Below are 21,329 nucleotides of genomic sequence, written 5' to 3' on the forward strand. Positions count from 1 at the left end.
AGGGAGAGTATTGGTAGGTTTCATTATAGACATGTAAATATTACAAGTATAGCCCCTGGACAAAAAGTTTAGCTAACAGATTCAGTTCCGCCTGATGTTAATGGATTGTGAATATTCTGTTTATAAACCCCAGGAGAGTAAAAAGTGTGAATTTTCTAATGAAGATTGCCCAAAAACACATGCAAGAAGGACTGTTTCATTATTATGATAAACTATTTACATATAAAAAGTAATCTGAAGCCACTGACTGGCACTGAGGAATACGCCACTTAATTTTAAGAATGCAATGCAAATATCTGGGATTTGTATACATGTAATGTATAAAAAAAGAAAAGAAAAAAAAAAAAAAAAAGGAGCAATGCGTGACACATACTTTGTCTCCCTTATCCTCTTCTGTCAAGAACTCCCGTTTAGGGTATGGTATCTGACAGCCTGCAAACACACTACAAAGAAAGCACTTGTTATAGCAGGTTTTCACTCATACAGAAAACATCACTAAAGTGTGCATACACTGGGGACAGTGGCTGACACTTCAGTACGTGGGCTGACTGGTGCTAAAAGTACACTTATAGCGTGCTGTCCAAAGGGAATAATGAAAGTACCACCAGAAGAATATCTTTCACTTCACGGTCAGAGCTTTTAGACACAGAAACGTGTGACCCATTTCAATCGATTGCAGAAGTGTGAACTGATCATTGTACACCATATCAGCCAAATAGTGCCTTAGAATGGCCCGACAAAAAATAAGGTTCAGATAATGCCCAACTAAACTACTAACTAGTAGATACAGAGTATAAATACATATGCATTATGTAAACTGTTTAACCTGGTATTTAACATGGTACTACTGTTTAACATGGTATTTGTGATTCTGTTCAGGTAGTCTTGTAATCCATACAATTATGCCACTCTGATGATGCAGACTAGGACCCAAATAATCTGGCTCTGCTTTCCTTTCGCTTCTCTGCCTCCAATATACTAAAAGGACAATTAAATCATCATTCTGCCAAATCCAATAAGCAGAACATAGTAGGCTGTAAAACTCCACTGGATGATCATATTGTCATCTCTCAGACTGAGTGTGACCGAGGTGTGTGAACACACAAGAGTGGCTGAAAATCTTACTAATCTTTTGGCACACTATACAATTTTCTGTAGATTTTTTTCCTTCAGATTTACCAAAACCATATAATATGAGGTCAAACCTTAAGAGTTTCAATCTGTATTTGTATCAGGCAGGCCCTTGCACTACATGGTTTTGGTAAATCTAAAAGGAAATCAGACAAAAGTTGTAGTGTGTATGGGGTCTAACACAGATTACATACACATTTAAACTGGTTAAATTATGCTCAGATTTAAAAAGTAATAAAGTAACAGGTTTGCTAGAACCCCTCATACCCAGTAGAAAATATGTCTCTTTCCTTGTCCACTTTTAAAGTAGAGGTAAATAGGGATGAGCTTTGAGTTCGAGTCGAACTCATGTTCGACTCGAACATTGGCTGTTCGCAAGTTCACCGAACAGCGAACAATTTGGGGTGTTCGCGGCAAATTCGAATGCCGCGGAACACCCTTTAAAAGTCTATGGGAGAAATCAAAAGTGCTAATTTTAAAGGCTAATATGCAAGTTATTGTCATAAAAAGTGTTTGGGGACCTGGGTCCTGCCCCAGGGGACATGGATCAATGCAAAAAAAAGTTTTAAAAACGGCCGTTTTTTCAGGAGCAGTGATTTTAATAATACTTAAAGTCAATCAATAAAAGTGTAATATCCCTTTAAATTTCGTACCTGGGGGGTGTCTATAGTGTGCCTGTAAAGGGGCGCATGTTTCCTGTGTTTAGAACAGTCTGACAGCAAAATGACATTTTGAAGGAAAAAACTCATTTAAAACTACCCGCGGCTATTGCATTGCCGACAATACACATAGAAGTTCATTGATAAAAACGGCATGGGAATTCCCCAAAGGGGAACCCCGAACCAAAATTAAAAAAAAAAAATGACGTGGGGGTCCCCCTAAATTCCATACCAGGCCCTTCAGGTCTGGTATGGATATTAAGGGGAACCCCGGCCAAAATTAAAAAAAAAAAAATGACGTGGGGTTCCCCCTAAATTCCATACCAGACCCTTCAGGTCTGGTATGGATTTTAAGGGGAACCCCGCGCCAAAAAAAAAAAAAAAACGGCGTGGGGTCCCCCCAAAAATCCATACCAGACCCTTATCCGAGCACGCAACCTGGCAGGCCGCAGGAAAAGAGGGGGGGACAAGAGTGCGGCCCCCCCTCCCTCCTGAACCGTACCAGGCCACATGCCCTCAACATTGGGAGGGTGCTTTGGGGTAGCCCCCCAAAACACCTTGTCCCCATGTTGATGAGGACAAGGGCCTCATCCCCACAACCCTGGCCGGTGGTTGTGGGGGTCTGCGGGCGGGGGGCTTATCGGAATCTGGAAGCCCCCTTTAACAAGGTGACCCCCAGATCCCGGCCCCCCCCCTGTGTGAAATGGTAAGAGGGTACATAAGTACCCCTACCATTTCACGAAAAAAGTGTCAAAAATGTTAAAAATGACAAGAGACAGTTTTTGACAATTCCTTTATTTAAATGCTTCTTCTTTCTTCTATCTTCCTTCATCTTCTGGTTCTTCTGGCTCTTCTGGTTCTTCTGGTTCTTCCTCCGGCGTTCTCGTCCAGCATCTCCTCCGCGGCGTCTTCTGTCTTCTTCTCCTCGGGCCGCTCCGCACCCATGGCATGGGGGGGAGGCTCCCGCTCTTCTCTTCTTCTCTTCTTCTCTTCTTCTTCATTTTCTTCTCCGGGCCGCTCCGCAATCCATGCTGGCATGGAGGGAGGCTCCCGCTGTGTGACGGCGCTCCTCGTCTGACAGTTCTTAAATAACGGGGGGGCGGGGCCACCCGGTGACCCCGCCCCCCCTCTGACGCACGGTGACTTGACGGGACTTCCCTGTGACGTCACGGGGAATGCCACAGGGAAGTCCCGTCAAGTCACCGTGCGTCAGAGGGGGGCGGGGTCACCGGGTGGCCCCGCCCCCCCGTTATTTAAGAACTGTCAGACGAGGAGCGCCGTCACACAGCGGGAGCCTCCCTCCATGCCAGCATGGATTGCGGAGCGGCCCGGAGAAGAAAATGAAGAAGAAGAGAAGAAGAGAAGAAAAGAAGAAAAGAAGAAAAGAAGAAGAGAAGAAGAGAAGAGCGGGAGCCTCCCCCCCATGCCATGGGTGCGGAGCGGCCCGAGGAGAAGAAGACAGAAGACGCCGCGGAGGAGATGCTGGACGAGAACGCCGGAGGAAGAACCAGAAGAACCAGAAGAGCCAGAAGAACCAGAAGATGAAGGAAGATAGAAGAAAGAAGAAGCATTTAAATAAAGGAATTGTCAAAAACTGTCTCTTGTCATTTTTAACATTTTTGACACTTTTTTCGTGAAATGGTAGGGGTACTTATGTACCCCCTTACCATTTCACACAGGGGGGGGGCCGGGATCTGGGGGTCACCTTGTTAAAGGGGGCTTCCAGATTCCGATAAGCCCCCCGCCCGCAGACCCCCACAACCACCGGCCAGGGTTGTGGGGATGAGGCCCTTGTCCTCATCAACATGGGGACAAGGTGTTTTGGGGGGCTACCCCAAAGCACCCTCCCAATGTTGAGGGCATGTGGCCTGGTACGGTTCAGGAGGGAGGGGGGGCCGCACTCTCGTCCCCCCCTCTTTTCCTGCGGCCTGCCAGGTTGCGTGCTCGGATAAGGGTCTGGTATGGATTTTTGGGGGGACCCCACGCCGTTTTTTTTTTTTTTTTTTGGCGCGGGGTTCCCCTTAAAATCCATACCAGACCTGAAGGGTCTGGTATGGAATTTAGGGGGAACCCCACGTCATTTTTTTTTTTAAATTTTGGCCGGGGTTCCCCTTAATATCCATACCAGACCTGAAGGGCCTGGTATGGAATTTAGGGGGACCCCCACGTCATTTTTTTTTTTTAATTTTGGTTCGGGGTTCCCCTTTGGGGAATTCCCATGCCGTTTTTATCAATGAACTTCTATGTGTATTGTCGGCAATGCAATAGCCGCGGGTAGTTTTAAATGAGTTTTTTCCTTCAAAATGTCATTTTGTGGTCAGACTGTTCTAAACACAGGAAACATGCGCCCCTTTACAGGCACACTATAGACACCCCCCAGGTACGAAATTTAAAGGGATATTACACTTTTATTGTTTGACTTTAAGCATTATTAAAATCACTGCTCCTGAAAAAACGGCCGTTTTTAAAACTTTTTTTTGCATTGATCCATGTCCCCTGGGGCAGGACCCAGGTCCCCAAACACTTTTTATGACAATAACTTGCATATAAGCCTTGAAAATTAGCACTTTTGATTATTCATGTTCGTGTCCCATAGACTTTAACGGTGTTCGCATGTTCAAACGAACTTTTTTCCTGTTCGCATGTTCTGGTGCGAACCGAACAGGGGGGTGTTCGGCTCATCCCTAGAGGTAAACAAATTTGCTAAAATCTCAAGTGTTAGCATTTTAATTGAACTACTTCAGCCCCGGAAAAATGTACCCCCTTCCTGACCAGAGCACTTTTTGCGATTCGGCACTGCTTCAATTTAACTGACAATTGCGCGGTTGTGCGACGTTGCACCCAAACAAAATTGACGTCCTTTTTTTCCCCACAAATAGAGCTTTCTTTTGGTGGTAATTGATCACCTCTGCAGTTTTTATTTTTTGCGCTATAAACAAAAAAAAAGAGCGACAATTTTGAAAAGAAAAACGCATTATTTTGTACTTTTTCCTATAATAAATATCCCCATTTTTTTTTTTAAAAAAAAAAGCTAATTTTTTTCTCAGTTTAGGCCGATATGTATTCTTTTACATATTTTTGGCAAAAAATAAATAAACAAATAAATCGCAATAAGCGTATATTGATTGGTTTGCGCAAAAGTTATAGCATCTACAAAACAGGGCATAGTTTTATGGCATTTTTATTATTTTTTTTTTTACTAGTAATGGAGGTGATCTGCGATTTTTATCATGACTGCGACATTATGGCGGACAATTTTGACACATTTTTGGGACCATTGGCAATAATACAGCGATCAATGCTATAAAAATGCACTGATTACTGTAAAAATGTCACGGGCAGTGAAGGGGTTAACACTAGGGGGCAATCTAGGGGTTAACCGTGTTCCCTGGCGCCTGCTCTCCCGACCCAGCGAGCCGACGTATAACTGCGGCGGTTGGTCAGGAAGCGGTTAATCCTAAAAGTGATTTTCAATCTATTTAAAAAGACAGTGTGTATATTATAATATTATATATACACACACACACACACACAGACACACACTATCTCACAAAACTGAGTACACCCCTCACATTTTTGTAAATATTTTATTATATCTTTTTCATGTGACAACACTGAAGAAATGACACTTTGCTACAATGTAAAGTAGTGAGTGTACAGCTTGTATAACAGTGTAAATTTGTTGTCCCCTCAAAATAACTCAACACACAGCCATTAATGTCTAAATCGCTGGCAACAAAAGTGAGTACACCCCTAAGTGAAAATGTCCAAATTGGGCCCAAAGTGTCAATATTTTGTGTGGCCACCATTATTTTCCAGCACTGCCTCAACCCTCTTGGGCATGGAGTTCACCAGAGCTTCACAGGTTGTCACTGGAGTCCTCTTCCACTCCTCCATGACGACATCACAACTGGTGGATGTTAGAGACCTTGCACTCCTCCACCTTCCATTTGAGGATGCCCCACAGATGCTCAATAGGGTTTAGGTCTGGAGACACGTTTGGCAAATCCATCACCTTTACCCTCAGCTTCTTTAGCAAGGCAGTGGTAGTCTTGGAGGTGTGTTTGGGGTCGTTATGTTGGAATACACTTCAGATGGGTGGGGCCACCTACATATCAGCGCCATGTTTCTGCACCCATCGGGTGACGTCTGTAGTAGCGGCGTCATCCATTTGGGTGTAGCACGTCATCACGGACGGCCAGGAGGTGACTGCGCATGTACACTCCTATTTGACGGCTGCCTTTGGAGTCGGCGTGTCTCGCCATCCTCACATGGCGTTCGGGGCGGAGCCTGCCCTGCCCCTCCGGGGATCCAAATTGGGAGGTGGACATGGCTGGCATTTCCCCTCTCACTATCTCACACTCTACAGTGGACTCTGCTGTTGCCAAGCCATTCATCCTGCAAAGGTACATATATCACCTTTACTCAAGCACTGATCTTGTGCTGGACATCAATTTTTTTTTTTTCACCAACACACTTTTCCCTTTTTCTAGGGATCGCATTCCTAGATATTGTTTGGTATTTTGCACACTTACCCTTGGTCTCTACGTCCGTTCCATTATTGGATCAGGTCAGTCTTTATATGCTTTTTATATATACAAATATACAACCTCTGTCTACTATTGACACATACAATTGTGTTATAGTGTATATGCTTTCGCATGTACAACTATACTATATCTTTGTCTACTCTGCTACTCCTGGGCATTCATGGACAAGCTGTAATTGTGGTATCAGGATGATGCGGGTGTCCTCCTGAGTGCACAAGATGCCTGCCATGCCGTCCTGACCCCTCCTCAACGCGTATCGATGCAGGGATTATGCATCTACTTCAGGGGGAAATAGTGACCACCATTGGTATACACCAGTATAGGCTTACTATAGAGCGGTGCACTGACGCCCCTAATCTGTGTAAGTACCCCTGAAGGGGATCTTTTTTGCTTTATTTAATAAACAGTTCAAACTGTACTTGCTCTATCGAGTTTTTCCTGTTTCATATTCCGGTTGGTGTATGCTGAGGAATCCAGGAGCCCAATACCATCATAGAGCCCAAAGGCGGTTCACATGCGTGTTTTGACTTAATCGCAAAGTCGCACGCTCCAAGGTGAGCATTTATTACCTAAGGGGGGCACCTGAGTGATGACGCCTTAGCACCACTTGAATCACAGCTTTTGGATTACACGGACCTTTATCAATACTGGATTAGTGACACAATTGGTCGCTACTTGCATGCACATGAGCACTTTGTTATATGATTTAAATCACTTATAGGATAGTTTTTCAGCACAGTCATTATTGACATGTTTTGACACTGTATGAAAGCACGGTCATTATTCAATTATTTGGACACTATATGAAAGCACAGAAGCACTTTGATATATTGCTGTTATTTTTTGGCTTGTAATACACAGTTATGCACTAGGCACTTAACTATATCCATAGTATGATATATGTGTATTAACATTTATAATTCACTGGTTCATTATTTATTTAATTTGAGATTTATTTACTGTGCACTTCTTATACATGCCTTTTAGCGCAGCGTATATATATTTATAATTGTTTTTGCACAATATATGTGACATGTGTAACGCTAGCAGCTTTAGGTATCTTATTTACGTTTTAGCATCTATTATTAGTATACAGGATTTATATAGCGCCAACAGTTTACGCAGCGCTTTACAATATAAAGCATCTAGGAATTGGTTGCTCACAGGATTGTCTATTTTTAACACTAACGAGTCACATGACACCGGGGAGGGAAAATGGCTAATTGGGCCCAGTTTGGACATTTTCACTTAGGGGTGTACTCACTTTTGTTGCCAGCGGTTTAGGCATTAATAGCTGTGTGTTGAGTTATTTTGAGGGGACAACAAATTTACACCGTTATACAAGCTGTACACTCACTACTTAACATTGTAGCAAGGTGTCATTTCTTCAGTGTTGTCACATGAAAAGATATAGGACACAATTTGGGTGACAATGCTTATTAAGATATTAGGGTTACTCATGTAAACAGGCTGATGAGAATACTTTTGCTAGGTAAATTGGTAACTCACTCTGATGTAGGAAGTGGATCTTCAAGGAAATACAGATCTTGCATAGCTTGCTCAGATGAAATTCTCTTTATTGGGTCCATTGTGAGGAGTTTCTGAAGCTTTATAAAACACGTTAGTTGCATTTCAATAAGGGTTAAAAATCTCATTAGACTTTAGGCTGAGTTTTATCCCTGAATTTAAAAATGTAAATATACCTTTGGCACAATTACACTTACATTGTGGCTCTCTCTGGCCCTTAGGTTGTGAAGACCAGTAAGACACAGGAAGGAGTTCACCCGCTGACCTCTAAGACACATACCCTGTATTTTCCCTTCCTCCCTCTGTGCACACATACAATGTCAAGGAACAACATTCTCACTGAATACGCAGCCTTAGATCTACCATCTATGTAGTGCAAAGGTATGTCTGATTGCATAGATGGTGTGTTCCCCTATTACATAGTTTGGTAAATCTAAATGAGATTGTATACTGTATGGCCACCTTTATGCACTGTGCTTTCGGTGCCATTATGTGTTAGTCACCCGAAACGCAGAAACAAAATACACATTTTGCCATGTGAAAAACCGAGTGACAAATTTGCAAAGGGCCACACGCCAAAATGTGCCATGAGCTACTTTGCCACGTCTAGAGCAGTCCACTGAAATCAATGAGCTGCCCTGTGTGTCACAAGAAAAACAAACCAAAAAAAACACATGCACTCCCACTATGCTAGGTGTGAATGGGACACACCTAATAGTGAAATTGGTGTGTTTACACAAGAATAATGAGGCTCCATTCACATCTGTGCATTTACAAACTGCACAGAAAATGTGTGCTTTGCCTCAATGGCACCCCCCCAAGCGCGGGTAGCAGGCATGGTTTGCTGTGCGACAAACGCACCAACAAGTGTGGTAAAAATGCACCACGTTCTGCTCCAAAAAATTCTGGAGCTTCTTTGGGGTGATGAGAGAAAGCGCTCCAAAATGCCCCCAAAAAAATGTGAGTTCACGCTATGCAGAGATGTGAACAGGTCTTGACAGCTAAGTGTCTCTAGCAACTCTCCCCTATGTACGTGTGTAAAGCTGGCCATACACAATCTGATTGTACAATCTCTGTAGATTTACCAGAACCTATGGAAAAGGACGACACACGTAAACAATCCATTCAATTTGTATCAAATCAGGCAGGCCCATGTACTACATAGGTGATGGTAGATCTGAAGGAGATTGTGCAATCAGATTTTATAGAAAGTGGGTGGAAGGTGACATAGTAATCAGGGAGGAGTGGAACACGCCACACTTTTCTGTGATTCAGTAAGGCAGTGCATGCTTTCAAAGCTTCCTGTATGCTGCTGATCTACAGGAAGTGATGGAATCAAAAAGCATTTTTAAAAATCCAAATAGACAGATGAAAAATGAACGCTTCTATAGTTAATTACAAAAATTTTATGAAAAGTGCAATTCTGCCTTAAAAGGTGAACTTATCCTTTAAGTTTAGGACAGCGGGAAAGAAGTTTTTATTGTGGCATGTCACCATTGGACTTATTTCTGCTTCCGTTTTTTTCAGCAAAGCAATGCTGACAGAAACATGTGGGGTCCTTTAGCAAGAATCTGACCTGAACCCAAATGACCTTAAAGTTATGCCATAAAAATCAGAACAAGAGGAAAAACTTACCAAGTGGAATGTTTTTGCTTTCTGGTTTTACTTTATGCTTTTCCATGTATTTAATAAGGCTGCAGTTGGTATACCTAAAAAAAAAAGGAAATCACGTTTATACTTTGAGAGTGGTCTAACAGCACAGTAAGGACTTTTTACACACAAATTGCACTATACAATATCTTATACATGTGATCTTTGGGTCTCATTCTCACTGAATACACTGGGGTGCATTTTACATCTGCAGCAAAATGTAAAAAATGTGGAAAATTATTTTTAATCTTTCCTGCTTCTACCACACCTTTTTATTAAAATCGCATTGTAAAAAATTTAGCTGCTCACAGCTTAAAATTTAAGAGAAATAAAGCAGGAAAAAAATACTAATACAACACATGCCAATGCCCACTTATGCATGTGATGCAATTTTTGATTTACAGAGAGAATATGCATTTGTGATGAGTGGTTCCAGTGCTCTTCCAAACACACTGAGCAAAGAGTGTGCAGCCAAACCAAAACGCTCAGCATGACCACTGAAGCATTCACCAGTATTCATGTCATGTATAACCAAGGTGCTCCGTGTATGTGTACCGGTACTGGTGCAGATGTAAGTTGTTACTGCTTACCTTTGCTCCTTGGGATTCTTGTGACTAAACCACCTTAAAACACAGGCATTATCTTCCCAAAATAGCCACACAAAAGCACCAATGAAACCACTAGAGCACTATATGAGAAAATGCAAATTAAAGTGGTTGTAAAGTCAGAAGCTTTTTGATCTTAATGCATTAAGATCTAAAATCTTCTGTGTGCAGCAGCTCCCCTCAGCCCCCCCTAATACTTACCTGAGCCAATCTCGATCCAGAGATGTTACAGGAGAGTTTTGGCTGCCCGGGTTTCCCCCTCCTCATTGGCTAAGACAGCAGAACAGTGTCATTGGCTCCCGCTGTTGTCAAAGTCAGTGAGTCAATGAGGAGAGGGAGAGGGTGGGGCAGAACCGCGGCTCAGTGTCTAAATGGACACCCAGAGCCACGGCTCAGCTGCCCCCATAGCAAGCTGCTTACTGTGGGGGCACTTGGCAGGAGGGAGGGGCCAGGAGCGCCGGCGAGAGACCAGAGAAGAGGAAGATCTGGGCTGCTCTATGCAAAACCACTGCACAGAGCAGGTAAGTATGACATGTTTGTTATTTACATGAAAAAACTGACTTTAGTATCACTTTAAGGCACAAAAGTGACAATGTTCAAAAATCGTAAAAATGCATGGCAGTGCAAAACAGTCTTTTAGGACTATTAACCATTTCAGCCCTAAAAGGTTTCACCCCCTCCTGACCAGAGAATTTTTGCCGATACGGCACTTCGATGCTATAACTGACAACTGAAAAAGAAAGGGATCTGTGGTCCTTACATGCTCTCATTGTGGCTTTCATTATTCAGAGCGGTAGAAACCTTCCAACTGTATGCTTTGTCAGGGGTCTCCATGACATGAAATTCATGACAAAACCATTGGTTGGCCAATAAAATGTATGTTTGCTGTAATCAGTTTCAAAACATTTCATTTTCACATTCTGAGGATTTTCTATGTTTTGTTTTTTTCTGGACGCTGAACATGTAATCATTAACCACTTCAGCCCCGGAAGGATTTACCCCCTTCCTAACCAGGTCATTTTTTGCGATACGGCACTGCCTTACTTTAACTGACAATTGCGCAGTCGTGCGACACTGTACCCAAACATTTCTTTTGGTGGTATTTGATCACCTCTGGTTTTTATTTTTTGAGCTATAAACAAAAAAGCGACAATTTTGAAAATACTTTTTACTGCTATAAAACATATCCAATAATAATAAAATTAAAAAAAAAAAAATCAAAATTTCAGCCAATATGTATTCTGCTACATGTTTTTGGTAAAAAAAAAATTCCCAATAAGCGAATATTGATTGGTTAGCGCAAAAGTTATCTAGTATACTAACTTTGGGATAGGTTTATTTTTTTTCATTTATATGTTTTACTAGTAATGGCGGCAAACAGCAATTTTTAGCTGAATTTAAATTCCTTTCCTTTAAGGAATATATTTCTCCCTTGGAGTAATAAGGTCTCAATATCCAATGTAGCATTTTTTCTACACATTACTTTTTGGCTCAACAAAATAACTTTTTATATTGCCTTTCTTCCCTCTCACTCTTCTCATGCTGGCTAAAAACAGGTGTAGTCACTAACCACTTGAATAATTGGTGGTATCAATTAAATATGTTAATTTTCTGTGACACCAACTTGATAGGCCAATTTTGTAGAGATGGGAGTTTGCATGTGTGTATGTGAGTATATATATATTTTGCCATATCTGTTTTAAAATAGCTACGACTAAGGCTATTGCTGAAACGCGTCAGCTTTATTGTTTTATTGTCACTCTGATGTACCAATAAACGTCACTTCAAGGATTACAGTTTTGTCGGCTCTCCTTATTACTGTTGCATTGGACTGTGTTGGGACACATCGAGCCTCGGCACCTGTGAGTGGGCCTGGTGTATGGATTAAGTTGTCCCTGCAGAGAGCGCTGTTACCTTTCTTCTTTTCCATGCAAAAGCTACATCAGCAGGAGATTGAATGTCCACCTGGAAAATGTTGAAAAAGCATGAACAAAAGACCAGGTTGTGGCCTCTCATAACTGGGCTACCAAGGCTTGGTGCCAAAATGCCCATGAAACACCCACCAATCTGGTGAAATGTGTGCATAAAAGTGCAGAAGATCTCTTTTTGAGAACGTAAGCTCCTGCAATCAGATTCCGTATCCATTGTGCAATTTTTTACTTTGAAGCAGGGTGACCCCTGCAAGGTCCAGGGAACAGGGCAAACAGGGAATCTATTTGTCTGATTGGAGCAGTAGCCTTAACCTCCCTGGCGGTATGATTATTTCAGATTTTAGGTGCTGAAAGCGGTACAATTATTTTGCACAGAAATTTGGCGTTTTATATTATAGGCCTGTAATTCTTAGGAATAATTCACTTAAATCTGTCCAAACCAGAGTCTAGTAGACATCCCGGGTATGATAAAGTTTGAAAAACGAAATAAAAAATTATAATATAATAAATAACTATAAATAATTATAACAAATAATAATATAATAATAATAAAAATTATTCAATAATGTAATCAAATCAAAAACACTGAAATTTGCTCAGTTGCAGAATTGTCACTTTCGTTACTTTTAGTGTTTGGTGACGGATTTCCCCACAAATCACTATCACTCAATTCTGCAAGTGATTCTAATTTATTATCGCTGTTTTCTAGCTGGTCTAAAGCCACTTTTGATGTAAAGGGACAGTTTTGGTTGCTATGGACAATCTCCAGTTTCCAGACAGAAAGAACAGTTTTTATAATATAAAACTGCATGCAGGACACTGGACAGACCACTAGGGACAAAGGGGATGTGTAATTATTTGATACAGTACTGTAATCTGTAAGATTACTGTATCTGTACTGTGTGTTTTTAACTTTTTGAATTTGGCGCCAAACTCAGTCCCCGTGCGTCGCAACGCTCGCAGGGAATGGAGCTCGGCACTGTGAATCGAGTGAGAAACGGCGGCTCGCAGGTCACAGCGGGGAGACATCGCAGGATCCAGGGGACAAGGTAAGTAACCTCTACAAGGATCCTGCGATGCGATCCCGAGTCTGGCTCGGGGTTACCGCTTTTGGTATTGAAAATCCACCCCGAGGCAGACTCGGGAATACCGCTAGGGGGTTTAAGGTATACTTTAATGGCTCAGGCAATGTAGCGAGATTTCCTGAGGATGTTTAGGAAAAGGGCAAAAGAAACAGAAAAGTGATGGCAGAAAAAAGACCAAGTAGTCCATAGAGTGTGCCCAACCTTTTCTTCTCATTTATTATTTTTATAAAAATATATATATTATTCATTGACAGATAGAAAGTTGTAGGACCTTGAATATTTGTTTCTCTGAAAGAGGATGAGACAGGTCTAGTTCCGATTGCCGTATATAAGGCGGGTAGAAAGGCATATCCATTTGGAATACAATCAGAAAATTGAGTGTGAAGGTGGGTCACAGTTAAAAACCAATTCCCCCTGTAGTTAGGTCCATTATAAAACATGTCGTTTGGGGAACGAATTGATAAAGTGGTTTAGCCTAAAATGTCTTAAATGGTATAAAGGTTGTATTGCTCCTTGAATGATAACTTCCCATAGGAGTTTCATTTCAGGGATGGCCTGGACCTGGTGCAAGAGTAAGGCCCCATTCACACTTGTAAATGGGGTCATTTGCGATTTGATGTGAGAGACCCAGACAGGGTTCTCTGCGATAAGCTGTGGGTGGAGACCCCATAGAAAACAATGAGAGGCTGACTGCTCTCACATCTATTTGTGCCTGCAAATGACAGACACAAACAGATATTCACAAGTAATCGCTACATAGGTGATGAAAAATGCAATTGAATATGTAGCCACATCCCTGCAACAGACATGAATGAAAACCACATTGTGTGGCATTCATGACAATCATCATGCCATAATCAAATAGAGGTGGATTTCTAGATGTTAACAGAGTCCTAGAACCCAGATTTAAGAAAACTGGTAAAGGTAAAGTGTTACTAAACGCAGGACCCTACATTCACTATATGTGGTCTCCCGCAATACTTAGAACATGGAGATGCAATCAATTTGGTAAATTTAAACTGCTAAATACTTTTTCTCATCAGCAATAAATAGCAGTCTTGTGACTTCAATCAGTTCCTGGTTAAAGCTTGTAGGAGGAGTTTTTGTTCTGCAATGAGCTGTCCTATCAGGATCCAGAACCCCTGACCCTCTGTCTGGACAGTGCTGATTGGCCCTTTGTTGATCACATGCACTCTTCTAAGAAAAAAATAACTCTCTAGCAATACACAACAAACTGAGCATGTGCAGCCTGACTCTATAGACTTTGGGGTTTATTTACTAAAGGCAAATCCACTTTGCACTACAAGTGCACTTGGAAGTAAAGTCGCTGTAGATCCGAGGAGGATATGCAAGGAAAATAAAAAAACATAATTTTAGCTTGCACATGATTGGATGATAAAATCAGCAGAGCTTCCACTCATTTCAAATCTACCCCTTAGATTTAGAGCAACTGCACTTCCAAGTGCACTTGCAGTGCAAAGTGGATTAACCTTTCGTAAATAACCGCCTTTGTCTTATTCGCACCTGTTTTGGAGTCAGTGGAAGAAGGGGAGGTTCTGTGCATACAGGATCAAACAGTCTTTTTTACACAATGCAGAGGATTAACCCCTTAGGTTTCACAGTGAGTATAACAAGCATGCTTTACTGCATATACAGACTAATTTTAGGGCCCTTTCACACTGGGGCGGCGTCGGCGGTAAAGTGGCGCTTTCCCGACGGTATTCGGCCGCTAGCGGGGGCGGTTTTACCCCCCGCTAGCGGCAGGGAAAGGGTTAAAAACCACCGTAAAGCGCCTCTGCAGAGGCGCTTTACCGGCGGTATAGCCACGCCGTCCCATTGATTTCAATATGCAGGAGCGGTATACACTCTGCTCCTTCACCGCTCCGAAGATGCTGCTAGAAGGACTTTTTTTACCGTCCTGCTAGCGCACCGCTCTAGTGTGAAAGACCTCGGGGCTTTTACACTGGAATTAAGGCAGCGGCACTTTCGGGTCGGTTTGCAGGCGCTATTATTAGCGCAATAGCGCCTGCAAACCGCCCCAGTGTGAAAGGACCCTTACTGTTATGGGTTTAGTAACACTTTAACACCAAGTTTATACTGTACTTAACAAAAATTCAACTAAACATAAAATGTAAAAGTCACTATAGCTGAATATAACCATATTCCAAACAGTTGTTACATATTAGTTGCAAACAACAAATAGATATAGCATCATGGTTAACCATTTTGGGTAAATATGAAAACCCAAACTAAATGATATTCTCTATTTAAATTCATAACATAAGCGTTCAGTTTGGATCTGTCAGTTTTTCAGATGGATCTATACCGAACCACAGAGTATGTCTATGGATGGGTGGATATAAACAAATTTACATCTGAGTCATTTTATGTCTGCAGAAAACAGATGTAAATTGATGTAAACTGAACTGAAGACAGATGTAATGGAAGTAAACTGAAATGAACTGAAGATGGACATACAAACTGATGAAGATTGATGTAACAAGAATATGTATTCATCATTTTTTTCCCAGCAAAAAAAGGTGACTGGACTGATGATATCTGTGTGAAAGGATCCTATATGCTCTATTTACACCCTACAGATTTCATTTAGGTTTTGGGATGGAGCACTCCTTAAAGATGTAGTAAAGTCCCTTTTCTTCACTTGTACCTACAGGTAAACTTACAATCAGGCTTATCTGTAGGTATTTAGGGTAATATGTGATAGGGGGCGCTATTATAAGGTGATAAACAATGTTTTTAACGTTTGTATAAATATTAATAAATAATAGACATTCGTGATTGAGCAAACATAATAAAGTACATAGTGATGATACAAAAAATACAATTCATCAAAAATAATAATAACAGTCCTCCAATAGTGATGATCGTAATGCTATCAGTGAAACGGATATTCCATCAATTCAAAGTCCATTTGGGGGTCATTTACTAAAGGCAAATCCACTTTGCACTACAAGTGCACTTGGAAGTGCAGTCGCTGTAGATTTTAGCTTGCACAAGATTGGATGATAAAATCAGCAGAGCTTCCTCTCATTTCAGATCTTCCGCTCAAATCTACAGCGACTGCACTTTCAAGCGCACTTGTAGTGCAAAGTGGATTTGCCTTTAGTAAATCAACCCCTATGTCTTTTAGTCATGTGACTCTTGTCACCAATGGCAAATCTTTATAAATAACACCCGATGAATGTGAGTAAAATGCCTACACACCAGACAGACAGAAGGGCTTCCTGATGACTTTATAAAACTAAATGTACGTTGAGGCGTATCCCAGTCATGTCACTTCTGTTTATCTTACCTCCGGTTTCTCATCACCATGACGGTGGAACGCACGCCGACTACCGAGCGGAGGCCGGGCATCTGCAGATCTTCTGTCTGGTAATTCATGCTGATATCCCCAGTGCCGGGAAAAGGCACCTTCAAATGTAAGCAGTCACTTTGGAATTTTTTTTTAAATAAACTTTAGTACGCAATGGTCCCGTTCATATTTATTTCCTAATGGGTTATCGTGGTGGAGAGGAGGATACAAATAAAAAGGTTTCCAGATACATCTCCATTGGTTTACCAGCAAGCTCATTGATCTACATAAACAGCCTGTTTTGACCTTCTTTTTAGTTAAAGAGGTCATGTCTGTCTGGTGTGTAAACATTTTACTCACACTCATCGGGTGTTATTTATAAAGATTCGCCATTGGTGACGGTGCATGGATTAGAGTCACATCATTAAAAGACATATGGACTTTGAATTGATGGAATATCCCTTTCACTGATAGCATCACTATCATCACTATTGGAGGACTATTATGATTATTTTTGATGAATTGTATTTTTTGTATCATCACTAAGCACTATGCACTTTATTATGTTTGCTCAATCACAAATGTTTATTATTAATTAATATTTCTACAAATGGTAAAAACATTGTTTAGCACCTTATAATAGCGCCCCCTATCACACATTACCCCAATTACTTAAAGTCAGCACTTTGCACTTTGAGGGGAGCAACTTAATTCATTATTTTGCATACTGTAGCACAAGGTTGTTTCACTTTTTTACCTGTAAGTAGAGCTGCACGATTCTGGCTAAAATGAGAATCACGATACTTTTTGCTTAGAAGATAGATCACGATTCTCTCAAGATTCTCGCAGTGTAACACCATCTTTCACATTAAAAAAAAAAAAAAAGGGCTAACTTTACTGTTTCTTTTTTTGTTTCATTCAAGTGTATTTTTTCCCAAAAAATTGCGTTTGAAAGACCGCTGGGCAAATACAGTGTGACATAAAATATTGCAGCAATTGACATTTTATTCCCTAGGGTCTCTGCTAAAATATATATAATATTTGGGGGTTCCAAGTAATTTTCTAGCAAAAAATATTGATTTTACCTTAAGAAACAAGTGTCAGAAAAAGATTTAGACTTTAAGTGGTTACATTTCCTGCATTTACAGTTGTTTAAAAACTTGGCAGACTGCCTGGATATTTTCCTTTACACACAGAAGTTTCCCTTTGATCTAAGAAGGAAGTTAGTTACAATGTTTCATGTTTTAAACTTGGCAGACTGCCCAATGTTTTCCTATGACAGCTGAGTGAGCAGATAAGTCTCTCCACTTGTTATATGAAAGAATCAGCAAACTCTGCAATAGAGATCATCAGAGGGGTTGAATCGAGATCACGATTTTTTAACGATTAATTGTGCAGCTCTACGTGTAAGTATAATGAATAGATATTCACATCAACAATAACCGATTATGTCACCTGCACATGCACAGTGATGCTCTGCATTCAGGGCACACAGTATGCAGTTGAATGCAGAGCGCTGTGTGCAGGAGTGACGCCATTGCGGCTCTGTCCATTCAAACGGCCGGAGCCTGTGAACCCAGAAGGAAGACAGGGTAAACATTAAAGCATGGGGGGGGATCTGTGACAGTGGTGAGCTGGAGGGCTCTGTGTGCAGGTAAGTGTGTAATAATGTGCTAGTATGCGGAACATACTATGGCTTAGACCTGCAGGGAACCCAATTTTTTGGGGCCGTTTACTACTGCTTTAACCTCATTAACTCTCCCACACACAGTCTGGCAATTTTTTTCTCTATAAATCTTTTTATTTTGAAATTTGTATAAAGTTTAGAGCAAAAAGTAGGTAGCACAACAGCCAGCCGCAGTCCGGCAATTTTCAAGAAATAGATTCACCATACAATCTTCGGATAAACTAGATGGCATTAAAATGCTGCAAGCGCACGCTTGAATTACTTCCCCCCCCCCCAAAAAAAAAATCACTATAGAATGACAAAAACAAATAATGGGGTATGGAGTAGGGGTTCAGTTTTAGCAGCTCCTGTGGATGTATTAATATGACAATTTTACTTGGTAGCATTCCTGAACCAAGCTCACAGGTTCTAAAAAAGTCTCTGTATTTCTACTTACAAGTTTTTCTTCAAAATCCTTCAGAGGAAGCCAAACATTGGTTCTTGTGCTTGTTACTGATCAGCCAGTTTCAAGTGGAGCGCAAATTCTAAAAGAGAGGAGAAAAAAAAATGTATTAGATAATTCACAAAAAAGAAGCACATGGGCATTTTGTGCCTAGGTAAGAATGGCATTTCTGTTCCCCTGTTTCCCCTCCCTCTTGGATTCTGCATGTGTGCTCATGTGTTGCAGGGCTTCAAGTCTTGACTGAGCCCTGTGGCACATCTGCACAGGTATGGCTTTCCCACACATCTGCACAAGACAGCAGTGTTTGCACATGTGCAGAAAATCTCCTGCGCAGATGTGCCCTTCTAATGCCGTGTACACACCATCGGATTTTCCGACAACAAATGTTGGATGTAAGCTTGTTGGTGGAAAGTCCGACCGTGTGTATGCTCCATCGAACATTTGTTGTTGGACTTTCCTCCAACAAATGTTGGCTAGCAGGTTCTCAAATTTTCCGCCAACAAAACGATCGTGTGTACACAAGTCCGTCACACAAAAGTTCACGCATGCTCGGAATCAAGCAGAAGGAGCCGCACTGGCTATTGAACTTCCTTTTTCTCGGCTCATCATACGTCTTGTACATCACCACGTTCCCACATTCGTAATTGTTGGCCAACATTTGTGTGACCGTGTGTATGCAAGACAATTTTAAGCCAACAACCTTCGAACAAAAATCCACGGTTTTATTTGCAGAAAGTCCGATCGTGTGTACGGGGCATATGACTTGAAGGCCAGGCAGAAGCCTTCGGCACACCAGTGTACATGCCATCTTAATAAACACGGTTGCACCGAATAGGGGGACTGAGCCACACAAGAGTTCTTCTTTAACTTGCCCAAGAATATTTTTATTTATTCTTTTTTTTTTCGATTCAGTACTTTTTTTATTCTTTTCATAGCAGTACAAGTTATACATTTCTCCATACATTTTATTCCAGATACATAATCTTGCTTCTAACATTCATCCGCCCCCCCCCCCCCCAAAAAAAAAACAAAAAAAACCTGCACAAAACAAAAACTAAAAAAAAAAAAAAAAAGGGGGCAAAACCCAACAACAACAAAAATAGATTTCCTCCCCCTACTGTATCTCTCCTCCCCCCCTCGACCCCAAAAGCCCCCCCCCGTCCTCCCATCCTCTACCCGAACCCAATATTGTCCCTCTCCCATATTGAAGGTAACTGATTTACAAAATACATTTTGAATTTGAAGAAGCAGAAATTCCCAGACTGTAATCTTTCAAGCTTCAATACCTAAAATATAACTATTTTTTATTTAGTGTAAAATATAACTATTTTTTATTTAGGATAGTGTAGAGAAGGATTAGAACACCTGGGTTTTTATTTCTGTTTCTTTGATATAGAATTGTCCTGTTTACCTTTAACTTTGAGCAACTTACAATGCAACTTAACCACTTCCCGCCCGCCGTACGCCAAATGACTTCCTCGGTTTTGAGCGGGGATATCTGAGTGATGTCTGTAGCTACAGACATCATCCAGATATAGTTTTTTAGAGCCAGCGAATCTGCGCAGCATAAGAACGATCATAGCGGCTGTTCCGCCACTTGATCGTTCTTACGGGAGGCGAGAGTTCCCCCCTCCCGCCGCCCTCCGGTGCTTGTACAGACTCACCACTACGATCGGTGAGTCAGTCACAGGATCCGCCAGCCCCGGATGTTTAGCATAGAGATTTCCGACGGACTAGATGATCGCCGGAGTCTCTAGGATCGTTCGGAGGCCGGGCGCGATGTTATGACGTCACGCCCGGCCTCTGTAGTCAAAAAACCGTCTGGGAAGCGGTGATCTTTTTTTTTTATTTCAGGCTTCTAAGCCTAGAGGTGAGATGTGGGGTCTTATTGACCCCACATCTCACTGTAAAGAGCACCTGTCATGCTTATTCCTATTAGGGATGCTTACATTCCTTGTAATAGAAACAAAAGTGATCAAAAAAATTTTTATGGAAAAAAAGTGTCAAGCTAAAATAAAAAAAGTAAAATTAACAATAGAAAAAAAATTTTTTTTTTAAAGTGCCCCAGTCCCCGTGAGCTCGCACGCAGAAGCGAATGCATACATAAGTCCCGCCCACATATGAAAACGGTGTTCAAACCACACATGTGAGGTGTCGCCGCGAACATTAGAGCGAGAGCAATAATTTTGGCCCTAGACCTCCTCTGTAACTCAAAACATGTAACCAGTAAAAATGTTTAAAGCGTCGCCTAAGGGGATTTTTAAATAGCGAAGTTTGGTGCCATTCCACGAGTGTGTGCAATTTTGAAGCGTGACATGTTGGGTATCTATTACTCTGCATTACTTCATACTTCACATTATGCAAAAACATTGGGCTAACTTTCTTGTTTTGTTTTTTTAAAACCCAAAACTGTTTTTTTTTCCAAATACTATGCTAGATAAAAAGTTGCAATGACCGCCATTGTATTCTCTTGGGTCTCTGCTAAAAAAACATATATAATGTTTGGGGGTTCTATGTAATTTTCTACCAAAAAAAATATGATTTTTACATGTCGGAGAGAAATGTCAGAATTGGCCTGATAGGCAAGTGGTTAAAGTTGCCTCCAGGACAGGCGACTTTGGCTGTGGCCAATCACAGAATAATCAGCTCTCTGGGAGGGAGAGGTTTGTCTGGGTAAACTATTTTCTTTTCCTGTAAAGTTGCTTGAATATAGATGGGAGATCAGACTTGGAGGTGACTTCCATTGAAA

At 41.3% G+C, this 21,329-nt stretch overlaps 1 pseudogene; it reads right to left on the reverse strand.

Annotated features, from left to right (window-relative positions):
- The window catches only part of LOC141126546 (cyclin-dependent kinase 8-like), a 29,177-nt pseudogene extending 12,637 nt beyond the window's left edge, over positions 1 to 16,540 (reverse strand).
- Between the last annotated feature and the right edge of the window lie 4,789 nt (positions 16,541 to 21,329).

This window comes from Aquarana catesbeiana, linkage group LG02 (genome assembly GCF_042186555.1).
Source record: "Aquarana catesbeiana isolate 2022-GZ linkage group LG02, ASM4218655v1, whole genome shotgun sequence".
Lineage (NCBI taxonomy): Eukaryota > Metazoa > Chordata > Amphibia > Anura > Ranidae > Aquarana > Aquarana catesbeiana.